Source organism: Amphiprion ocellaris, chromosome 1, assembly GCF_022539595.1.
Source record: "Amphiprion ocellaris isolate individual 3 ecotype Okinawa chromosome 1, ASM2253959v1, whole genome shotgun sequence".
In the NCBI taxonomy this organism is placed as follows: Eukaryota; Metazoa; Chordata; class Actinopteri; family Pomacentridae; genus Amphiprion; species Amphiprion ocellaris.
Genome location: NC_072766.1, coordinates 34,034,008 through 34,046,674, shown reverse-complemented (window position 1 = coordinate 34,046,674; position 12,667 = coordinate 34,034,008). Strand labels below are relative to the sequence as shown.

Genomic DNA, 12,667 nt, shown 5'->3' with positions numbered 1-12,667 from the left:
ATAAATTGATTTTAATGAAATATGTCAGTTTTAAGTTTAGATTAGGTTTAGTGTTCTGATGTAATGTCACATCACAGGTGAGTAGTTCAAGGACAGGAAAGAGGATTGAAAAGTTGAAAATCCAACTAAAAAGTTGAAAATCCGACAATTCTGTTTTTGTTTTTACATTTTCTGGCTCTGATACATGGTGTACTTTTGTTGTTTTATTTATTTATTTTTATTAAGACAACTTGCTTTTCAAACATGCAGGCAGGATTTGGGCTTCAAAAAGGGTTAAAAGATAGAAACTGTGTTTTTGGCTTGAGGCTACCAGTCACAGGAAGCAGGACTAACATACTGTTGTTTCTGACCTTTTCACAGTGTGTATTGAGGCCTAAAAATACAACCTTTCCCTTAAAGAATGCGTCACACATGTGTAGGTCCATACTGTATTTATAGAGGACATTCAGGTTAGGACTTCCACTGAGGCCTATTTATGTGTGCTCGACTCTTGAGGCACCGTGGTTGGATAATTGCCCTCATTTTTAAAGCCGATTCATTATCAAACACAGGTATTGTTTAAAAATTCTTTATCCTCTTTCAAACTGAGTAAACGCAGCCAGTGGCACGGTGGAAATGACCTTGCTATGAGCCGGCCGAGGCGCCAAGATCATGTTATCGCTTGTGGTCCGTGTCCAATAAGTGTGAACTTTAGCTGTCAGAGCCCTTCCAGGCGTTCCCACCCAGCTGCCCTTTAAAGCTCCTAATTCCAGCGCTGCCTTTCTTCACTTTCACTCAGTCGCCCTCGTTTCCCTCCAACCCACAATCCCATCCCCCCTCATCCATCCTCCACCCACACACATGACAGCGTCTCCGTGGCATCCCCGCTCCCACTTGACATGTCATTTGTTCGAAGGCAACACACATGCGCTTGTGAGGCCTCGCCGCCTCACACAAACTCACACAAATGTTCAAGCAACCACACAGTGACAGCTGTCAGTCAGCCTCGGGGCGTCATGGCAACAGCTTCCCAGCTCGATATGGTGAGAAATGAGATGTGTCCGTCCAGTGTCAGGACAGACCAGCGCTGTCTTGACAACGTTGTCACAAGGCTCCAACATACATTATCATAAAGCCTGAAATACACAGCGCAGCCCTGCAGTCCTTCATGCTGACTGACAGATCAGTGGATGATTGGAGGCTTCCACTAATTTGACTTACAGTAACAGTGAAAAATGTGCTTTTTAGGTTGAACAGAATGTGACAGTGGCAAACGTGGAGATTAGAGGTGTAGAAATGACAACTCAGTTTGTTTACTGCTAATATTTTGGTATTTGCTATTTTGGTAAATAGCATGCAGGGTTTTTGCAGTGACAGCATGAACCAGCACAGTACACAAAATGAGGAACAGGGAAAGGCGGATGCTGCTTAAAACAAGTAATTATAAATGAAAGAAGCACACCTAGAGTGATGAACAAAGATGTTTCTGGAGAAAAGTCTTCCTTCTTACGTGGCAAACTCTCAGCCAATGGCAATGTAAAAAAAATGCTTGACTGTGGACACCAATACCTGTATTCCAGCAGCTTTTAATTTATTCATTTTTGGTGATTCTTAGTTGACTTTTGACCATCCTGACCAGTAGTCTCTCAGTAGCAGCTGATAGTTTGTGTTTTCTTCCTGATCATGGCAGTGACACATCAGTACCATGAACTTTATCCTTGCACAGATGATTTTAGATCCGAAGCTGCTTTGAAATGGCTCCAAGCGACTTTACTGACTTGCTCAAGTCAGCGATTTGCTTTTTCAGATCTGTGCTGAGCCCCTCAGATTTTGTCACTGTAGTGTTTGTGGCAGTGTATTAAATGTGCCCTATTTAGAAGCTGTAGTCAATTGTAATAATCACTCATGACAAGTTTTGAGCCTCCCTCATACATGGTCTTTGCATGGCACTAAGCCATATTTGACTTCCAGAACTGTCTCCATCACCATAACTGATAATTTAAGTTGTTATTGTATATTTTTGACCCAGAACATTTTGTCATTTTTCCAGAGGAAACATAATGCCTGATTGTTTTTCATGGGTTTCAGTGATTCCATCATAGAAAATTCAGAGGTATAGGCATTATAAACTCAAGACTGCCCAGTTTGCATATACTCTTTATGAGTGTATGCAAACTTTTGTTCACCATTGTACCCATATTAATAACAAAAGAAGTCAAAATTGATTCCTGCGCTGATTAGCTATGGGGCTGCTTGGTGGTTAGCACTTTCACCTTGTAGCTAGAAGATCCTCAGTTCGCATTCCTGCCTTCCTGGGATCTTTCTGCATGGAGTTTGCATGTTCTCCCTGTTCGTGCGTGGGTTTTCTCCGGGTACTCTGGCTTCCTTCCACAGTCTGAAAACATGTTTAGTTTAATTGGTAATTCTAAACTGTCTGGAGGTGTGAATGCGAGTGTGATTGTTTGTCTGTATGTGTAGCCCTGCATTAAACTGGTGACCTGTCCAGGGTGTCCCCTGCCTTCACCCTAAGTCTGATGGGATAGACCCCAGGTCCCCCGTGACCCTAATGAGGATTAAGCGGTGTTTAGATAATGGTTGGAGGGATGGATGATTAGCTATGCTCATTTAACAAAACAAAAACTACAAAAAGGAGTCGCACTCCGAAGCCAAATGTGACTAAACAGTTAGTAAATGATCCTAGCATTGGAAATGTGAAACTGCATAATAGCCTGGTCCAGCCCCCAGTGGTGAACTAGTGTCTCAAACCTGTATAAACAGTTTACATTACTGCAACAAAGTTTCCTGGCACAACCATGGTCTACTCTAGTACCAGAAACACAGACACAGAGGCAAGTGCTTGGTTTAAATCACATCAGTTTAACTGAGCTATGAAGCTGTACATTGATACCAGCTTGACTGGATCTCAGTGCAGCATGGGTGCAGTCAGTAAGGACCTACTGCTGGCACCAATCCGGGGCAGGGGCTTGCACATGCTAATTTGCATATAGAACCAGGACAAGGTCAGTCACACCAAAAGGGAAAACTGAGCACAGTTGCACAGGGCCGTAATACTAAAGGAGGTGGTGTCAAAACATTCCAAGTCTGTGCCTGTACAAATCAAAAACCGTACTTGATATAAATGTGGTCGCCATCCCCCGTCAAAGTTGTCTCCTTGTGCAGCGATACCACTGCTCCCAGCGCGCCTGCAACACTTGTAATATTCCCTGAGCGATACGGTTATGTAACCATATCAAGCACCATTTAAAATGAATCTCCTAAACTATGTCAAAATGTCGGCCCCTTGGACTTTAATTTTATATAAAAGAAGAGAAATAAGTCACCTGGGAGATAAATCTGTCAATGTGGGTGGATGTAGAGCAGCTATTGTGTTGGAGCGACCAGAAGTCCTTTAATCACTGTGCTGTGACCGGGTGCACCAACATGCTATCACATAACAGTCCAGATCGTTTGCACCTAATGTTCTCCCTCAGACACTTCAGGATGTTACAGTCAAACTCTGTCTTGACAGTCTGATCCTGGAGGAGAAGTTCACAGTGCACCATAATGTGAATTTTGAGGAAAACAATGCGCATGCTCCTGGTGATCCTGTCCTGACCCACCTTTAGTACTGCAGCTCTTCCACTGTGAATTATGTTGTTTCTTCTCTGTTTCGAAGCCTCATACCCAGATCTCATCGTCAGTGATGATCCTCCACATAAACATTGGACCCTCCTGGCTTTTGATTGACACAGAATGTGATGTTTTCTCTCTGCTCCAGTTTGAGCTCCATATTGAAATCACAAACCTAACAGTGGTGATAAAAACATATATAACACATTTTCTTATGTTGATAGCAAGACATCACTTATCTTATTGGCTTGTGACAGTTACTGCTTGCACATGTGACCGTGATGCTCTTCATTGCACCACAAACAGTCTCAGAACTTCTTGATCTCACTACATAATGTTCTAGCACAGGTCAGCTCAGGTCAAGCAGCATTAGCACTTGGTTATGTGTCCATATTTCTTAATTTCTTCAAGAAATCACACACTGCAGGTCAGGAAACATTTCAAGGTGATACATCAAAACAAATAGAATTACACCACTGAGAAGATTTCCTCTGTGAGTTTGATGCAATTGTGAAATTCTCTTGATTTGATTTGATTCAATCGTAAAGCAATATACACATAACACACTTAGCAAAATATGTACACCTCTCAGAACAGCAAGACACAAATAAAGTCAGAAAGTCTCAAACTCAAATTTTTAGCTGACTTACACTTGTGAAATCTAATGTAATCCAATACAACAGCTCAAAGCTTCCACATTTTTGGCTTTGTCAGAAAGGTGACCACTTTGCTAATATTTTTCCCCCATCATGTATGTTAATGGGAAGGACAAAATACAAAGAACAGTTCAGTACATACCACCGCCTCCTACTCTGACCTCAGAAACACACATAAAGTCATGTTTTTGACAATAAAAACTGAGGTCAAAGGTGTCTGGAAGAAATGCAGTAGAACATTTATCTGTCATCTGGCTGCTCGCTGCTGTGGTTATTTATTTGTGGAGTTGTTTGTATTTTCTATCATACATGGGATTTACAGGTGTATGTCGCTTTCCTGACCTTTGGTTAAAATTAACAAGCACTGTATTGTCATAAATAATGATTGATCAGTTGAGCGACTGATTCAAATGTGAATGAAATATGAGTTCAAATTCACTTATTTTTAATAATGATTTGTTGCTTAGCTTTTTAAACCCTCATGAATTCACAGACTCAACACCTGTGATATCAGTTAAGTCTATAAAAGCTAAATGTTTGGAATTTACGATTGCTTAGGTTAGGAATTTTGGGACTCAGGCAGTGAGTGCAATGATTTGATGAGCTTTTTACAGGCCTCTGACTGCCACAGATTGCAGTTTTTCTTCATTTTTACTATCAGAGCACTTGATGTATTAATTGCTGTCAGGATGTAATGAGATTTTCAACAAATATAACACAATATACTGCTGGAGTATTTCGCAAACTCAAGCTTTAACCCAATTAAAATGCTGCCAAACTGCACAAATTGCATTTCACTTTGCTTTCATCCACCCCAGAGTGATCCGCCTATTGATCTGACCTGGACTCTACTGTAGATATTCAGCTACAGCTGTAGGTTAATTTTAAATTGGGGTCAAATGTTCTCTCTGTGTCTCACTGCCAGGTTTAAATGTACCGTTTTAAAGGTGTGAATGCTGATTGTATTGTATGTTCTACTCTGTTTCTGTCTTCCTCCACCCTCTTACTGTCTCTCTTCGCCTCTCTCTCCTCGTCTCAGGTGATCATCCAATAATAGCACAAATTATGCACAGCTGGTATTAATCAACACTGTCTAATTAGCACCTCAAAGCCACCTGGGTAATTGCCAAAAAAAAGAAAGAGAAAAGCATGTTGGAAACATGGCTGACGGAGTCTCCATCTCAGTCTGTACCTGCTGATGTTGGAGGCCTGGTTTGACTGTGAAGTGTCTTAGTGGGAAATGTTTCACCCACATCATTATACCAACAAGGCCAGATTTAGAACAGTCCCACTGTGGCGGCGGTCGATGACTCGTCCCCGTGTATGAAAAGAACATTTTATGCTCAGTGTAAAAAATTTGCAGCATGGGTGTGTTCGCAAGCAAAGCAGCAGTTTTTACACAGAAAACACAGAGTAACGGTTGTGAAACAGGATTTTTTTCTAAAGTGTGGTGCAGAGTAAGATGTCTCACTTCATATTTGACAGCTCAGTGTCCTCAAGATAGCATCACATTAGTGGAAAAACTAGCAAGAAATGTGCAATTAAATAATCAGACTTTATATGTATGGCACCTTTTGACCAGTTCAGTGTAGTACAAAGTACTTGACAGATGACTGATATCCCGAGAGTAAGACTGAACAAGTAGAAAATGAAATGAAGCTGCAGATTTGGAGCCTTTTTTGTTGTTGTTTTTGTGATGGAGCCATGTAGACTGTTGGAAATATAAAAATCTGACTTTTTTTGTTCTTGTTGGTGTTACTTTGGTGATTTTTTTAAATTCAGCTTTTTAATGAAAACATGCCTATTAAGCCTATCAAACCGTCCTGCTTCAACGGTTTTGGGGTTCAGTGAGTAGGTGAATAGATTAAAAAGACAAAACATGGAAATGACATAAAAAATACATAAAACTAGATGATGAAGCAAAAAAATCTAATAAAACAATAAAAAATAATTTTAAAAACATGATGAAATAGATTAAAAAGGTGATTTGCAGCATTAAAAGCAATAAAATAAATGAATAAAATAAACCAATGTCTATGAACAATGTCTTGTTGCTGCCAATAAAAACACAGAGAAGTCGACTGTTAGTGTGAAAGTGGTGCTCCACCACTTTCACACATCAGTTTATTAGTCATTAGAAGAAGTACTAAATTACAGGATTAAGTTTTTTAAAAATCATTGCAGGAAATGGTCTGATTGGAGGGAAATGCATGATGGGACACGTAGTATCTAATTTGGTTAAAGGCGGTACACATCTGCGTCTACTCATGTACCACTTTAAATGTACTTTTTACGATTGCAATCCCATTGAAAACATGCAAAGTACCGACTTTGGTTTATTTGTCATGTTTGAAGCAGTAATGGAGTACTTCTACTACTTTACATTTATCTGACAGCTTTTTGAAGATGGATATTTGACACAATGGATAATATAACAAGCTTTTAAAATATAACACATAGTTACATATTCAACCAACATTTTCCAACCTTTGTGGCTTCTTCCATAAAGCAATATGTGGTCAGACTCACATTAGGAAGTCTATGAGTTGTTAACAGCTCCACCAAATAGTAGTTTTCTCCCTCTAAACTTCTCACGTGGTTTAATTTCAATAAATGTCCAACTGGTCGAATTCAAAATCACAAAAAGAAAAACTTAGAAAAAAAATCTTTTTGTGTGTCAGAATTTACATAAAACTGGATATAAAGTAGTTCAAAGTAGCTCTTTCATTAGCCGCTACAACAGTAACATGCTACTGATGCTTCACTGTTGATAAACTAAGGATTTTAAATGTAATTATGTATCAGTCAGAAGGACAAAACCAAGGCAAGACATTGTATTATGTGCACTGTGTAGGATTTTTAATGCCGCATTCCTACTTGGAATGGAGTGTTTTTTTACTTTGCTGTACTGATATTTAAGTAAAGCAAATGAATATTTCTTCTACCTCTGGCGAGATGAATAATATGAGCAACAGAGCAGTTGCATGAGGGTTACACAATAATGTAAAAATAGCTTTGCTTTCTGTCTTTTGGGGGACATATTGATTCTTTTAACTGCTTCTTGAATAGATATCTTAATGAGACTCTTGTGCACAAAACTGAATTTTTGAAGGCTAATTTCAACTGTAGCTTCTCACTGTATATGGTTTTGATTTTGAAAATGTAGTGTGGAACTGGAATTGGGGACGGAATTAACTATTATTTTCATTGTCGATTATTTTCTGGATTAATCAATTACCTGTTTGGTCTGTGAAGTGTCAGAAAAAGCTGAAAAATGTCCGTCAGTGTTTCCCAAAGCCTAACGATGACGTCGTGTTTTGTCCACAACCCAAAGATACTCAGTTTACTGTCATAGAGGAGGAAAGAAACCAGAAAATATTCACATATACAAAGCTACAATCAGAGAATATAGACTCTTAGTTCTTAAAAGAAATTACTCAGACTGATTAGTTAATGATGAAAATAGTTGTAGATTAATGTAGCAATATTCGATTAATCATTAGAAATTGATGTTTAGTGTTGTACAAGTGTAGCTATTGATTATTATACCTGGTAATATTAACTGTTTTTATAGCCTAACAGCTTTTTTTGTTTTGTTTTTGGGTGCTGTAGCAGTCACTTAACAGCAGACCAAATATTGAAAAGAGACAAAGTGCTATACATGTACAACAAAAATATGTTCTAAAAAGCCAGACAGAAAAGAATCAAAACATAAATTGCAGAATAAAATAAATAGGAAATTCTAAAAAAGCAGCCCAGAACAGGATCTAAAATGACAAAATACTAAAATTTTTAGACCACTAAAGCAACCAAAAGCCTCTGAAAGATGTAAAAACATGAGAATTTTCATGAAAGTGTCAGCAGAGGAGGCACATTTGATTAGAAAACAGATAAAAAAAAACTCAACAAAACTCAAAGCTGAAGACATGGGATTACAAATTCTTACTAATCATCAGAAATACTAATAAAAACGAGGCCAACCCGCACGGTGCTCACAAAGTCTAAAGGTTGTGCAGAACTGAACTCTGCAATCTTGCATAACACGAGCCATCAGCCATCAAAACGGAGCAGCCACCAGAGCTTTTTAAACTGCTGCGTTTGAATACTACAGTATCGGCCTCTCGGCGAGTATTTCTAGCTGCTCAGAGTGCACAGTTGCAGTTCTGTCCATGGCTTTCCCTTGGAAAATGTGCGAGCAGTCTCAGTAGGTAGTGAATGGGGTTAGCTCTCCAAAGGCCCGTGAAGGTTTGAGGAGGAGCGCAGTCTACAGGACAAGGTGACCCACTTACTGGAAAAAAACATTTCCATCCTCTCTCCCAATCCCTCACTCCTGCTCTCCATTTCCTCCTTTCTTTTTAACAATCTCCTAGTTTTTCCTGTGGTTTTATCTCACCTCCTTCTGTCCACGTTACTCCACAAGCACAAGACGCCAAAAGAAACTCACTATAAAAAATCTACTGGTATACGGCCAGCCAAATATTAGATGCTGATTGACTTCATACAGGAAGTTTCTTTTTTTTTTTTTTTTTTTTTGACTGGAAGATTTGGAAAAACAGTTTAGACCCACATTCATACATGTTAGCCAATAAATGTCATTATAAAAAGCTGAATAACCCACTAAATGACACTGGTGGGTTTGAAAGGCTTGTTGACAGAATCATTGAAATTTCATATGTGATGTGCAGTTTCATTAAGAAAATTAACCAAATGTAAACTTAAAACCATCATATGCTGTCATAATCACTTTATTCTATGTGTTTAATTTAAAAATCTACCAAAATTACGCCGCTTGCACGAAATCTTGTAAGAATTTTTTTCAAAGCAAATTAAAAAGTCCTGCGTTCCTTAGCACAACTGAGATGCCATGAATAACTCAGCTGTGATAAGTAAATTATACTTGAACAAAACAATTCATTAAAAATAACACAGCATGGTTCAAAAATGGTAAACAATGGAACAAGTTGTTAGAAGATACATTCACCATGGTGAAATATTGTTCTAGACTTAATGTGCAGAGAAGCTTCTTAATATTATTTGAGTTTTGATTTACTTGGAAAGGGCTGCACAGTGGCGTAGTGGTTAGCACTTTCGCCTTGCAGCAAGAAGGTCCCTGGTTCGCGTCCCGGCTTTCCCGGGATCTTTCTGCATGGAGTTTGCATGTTCTCCCTGTGCATGCGTGGGTTCTCTCCGGGTACTCCGGCTTCCTCCCACAGTCCAAAAATATGCTGAGGTTAATTGATTATCCTAAATTGCCCGTAGGTGTGAATGTGAGAGTGATTGTTTGTCTTTGTATGTGGCCCTGCGACAGACTGGCGACCTGTCCAGGGTGTCCCCTGCCTTCGCCCGAGTCAGCTGGGATAGGCTCCAGCCCCCCCATGACCCTAGTGAGGATTAAGCGGTGTATAGATAATGGATGGATGGATGGATGGATTTACTTGGAACTATCTTTTATTCATCCCAATAACTATTTACGTTTTTATATGCCGTGTTTTGCTTTTATGCCTTTCTTAAACGCTAATATTTTATTCACACCTGTGTTTTTGCTGCTGCCTTCTAAAGCAGTTTGTGACCTAGATTTTGAAAAATAATATGGATTATTGTTATTATCTGTGTGAAAAATAATGCAGCTTTAGAGATGTTAGAAGTGTAAATAGTTAAATATGTAGGAGCCATCGTTCTTTTCCAGTATTGGTAACACATGTTCACACTTAATCAAGGAAATGCACCGTTTTTCTTTCTGTATGACATTTTAAGTGCTCCACATAGGCTTTTTTTGAATTCTCTCTACTTGAGGCCATGGTTTTGTAGTGTTTCCATAGATGTGCAGGCCTTTATATTGCCGTGAAAAATGAGCCCACAATGAAGAAAAATGCAACAGGAGCAAAAAACACTCAGAAACTGTTCAGGGTTCAGACAGTTAATGTTAATTTCCTGCTTCAACGTACTCACTGTGAAGTTACTGTAATTTTTGCAGCGTACTTCAGGCCCTTGATGGCATTTGTTTTACCATCTGTTGTGGGAAGTGTTGTTATGAAGGATGACCACTAAGTGGAGCTACATTATCATGTCAGGCGCGTCAGCCGGCACCACTGCTGTCCTCCCTGTAGCCTCATCTCCATGGATGGAAGAGGAAATGTTCCCTTTTTCTGTTTTCTAAGCCACTCAACTGTGGCAGAATCAGAATATCTCAGCGGGAGCTCTTGTATCGTACTGATCCTCTTGTGGAAGGTTTTTAGCCACCATAATTTGCCAGTCTGATATTTTTCTTGTCTTGCGTTGCCAAATCCTGGGTAGCTCCTCGTGCAGCATTCAGTATGTCTTGTCTTGTCTCCTACCCAGAAGCCACTGCAGCTCTGTGGGTCAGAGCCAGCCCATATTCTGCCCCACTTACCGCTGCAAGACACGTGTCTGCCAGCCTCTGAATGTCGCCTCTGCATAACTGGTTTATGTGTGTCACTGTACAGCCTTTTGAGCAGGGCTGAACAATTACAAAATGTTATTGCAATATGGTTAAGTACGACATCCAAAGCATAGAAGCTGCAACTTTTTAATAAAGGCAAAATGTGTCACAACCTGCAACTGTAAACAAAGGACCATGACGCTACATAGACGACCCAGACCACAAACCAGTTTCGGTTTTAGTGGAAAAGGGAAGCAGAAATGATTATTCCCTCTAAAATCATAACTGACATCACACTATCTGTCAGAATATTTGAAATATGAAAGTTTGAACACCTAAAGTTTCTCTCAAATTCTCCTAAAGTAGCTCTAAAGTTGCATTAAACACTTTGTCCACACTGTGTGACCGGTGATGGAGGAAGTATTCACATCCTTTACATAAGTTAAAGTACTAATACGCACTGTAGAAGGACCCCATTACATTGTCCTGCATTCCAAATGTGACATAAGCAAAGGTATTTTCCTTAAAATGTACTCAAATTATATAAAGTGAATGTACTCAATGCATAAACCTGCCTCTTGTGACTGTTATACTTTTGTATATTATTTCAGTGGGTTACTATTTCTCATGCATTAATTAAAAACAGGATTTTACTTTTGGAGTTGGAACTTATTCATTCTGAACTATTAACTAAAAGTAATGATTATTTTCACAGTGGATGATTCTGTTGCATATTTTCTGCATTACTCAATGGATTGTTTAGTTCATAAAAATGCTGAAAATTGTAAGAAATGCTTTCATAAATGCTCAAAGTAATTGTCGAAATAGTTGCAAATCCTGTCAGTTAGTTAATTGACTAGTGGTGTCAGTTGCACGTAAACTGTTCGGCCGTTTGAATAATTACAAAATGTCATATTTTAAGTGTTCTTCGTATGTTTTGTGTACAAAAATCTTAAAAAGTAAAGTAACTAAAGCTGTCAAATAAGTATAGTGGAGTACAAAGTAAAATATTTCCCTATGAGATGTAATGGAGTGGAAGGAGAGACTTTCATGAGGAGAAAACAACTCAAATGTGTGTACTAGTACAATGCTCAAGTAAAATTACTTAGTTAAATTCCACTATATGTCAGTTTCCTTGTATTCTGCAGATTGTTTGCAGCAAAAAGTTTACAATCAAGCCTGCTCCCAGTAGTTCAGTTCACCCACCTGCAAACTGTGCAATAAAAATGTAAATAATAATGCTGTGCAATTTCATGGGAATTTTCCTGTAAATATTGTATTTTTTCTTTTAGAAGAAGAAAATATTTATATCTATGCACTGTGTGCATTGTGTGCTGCTCTCTTTTTTTATTCACACCGTTCTTCTATTTGCTGCTGTTGCACTGTAAATTTCCCCATTGCGGGATCAATAAAGGTTTAATCAATCAATCAATCTATCAATCTATCTATCTATCTATCTATCTATCTATCTATCTATCTATCTATCTATCTATCTATCTATCTATCTATCTATCTATCTATCTATCTATCTATCTATCTATCTATCTATCTATCTATATATCTATCTATCTATATATCTATCTATCTATCTATCTATCTATCTATCTATCTATCTATCTATCTAATATTCTGCAAGTTTTGTGTTGATTACTAAAGTTTTTGCAATTACACTATGACATCAAATGCAAATACCACAGTTTTAGGACAACATTCTTTATTGCGGCTTAAAATAATTCAATATTGTTTGTAACTAAGACAGGTAACTCATTTATCATGTGACTTTATGTTCGACCACAGATGAATGAGGTGAGCTTATTGATGAGACAAGAGCTCCCCTGAAAACATTTTTTTTTTGCTATCTCTAAAACATTTGCTATTTTTTCCATGTATCTTCATAATAATGGATCATAAAGGTAGATGATTAACACTTATTCACATTAATATAGATACCCGTATGCATGATGTTCCTGCCATAAATGTCGAAGCCTGGGCAGCACAATAT

General features: G+C 38.4%; 1 protein-coding gene across 4 annotated transcripts in view; it reads left to right on the top strand.

The window, feature by feature from the left end:
- shank2b (SH3 and multiple ankyrin repeat domains 2b) overlaps positions 1-12,667 on the top strand; it is a 305,290-nt gene that overhangs the window by 185,051 nt on the left and 107,572 nt on the right. The window lies entirely within an intron of this gene.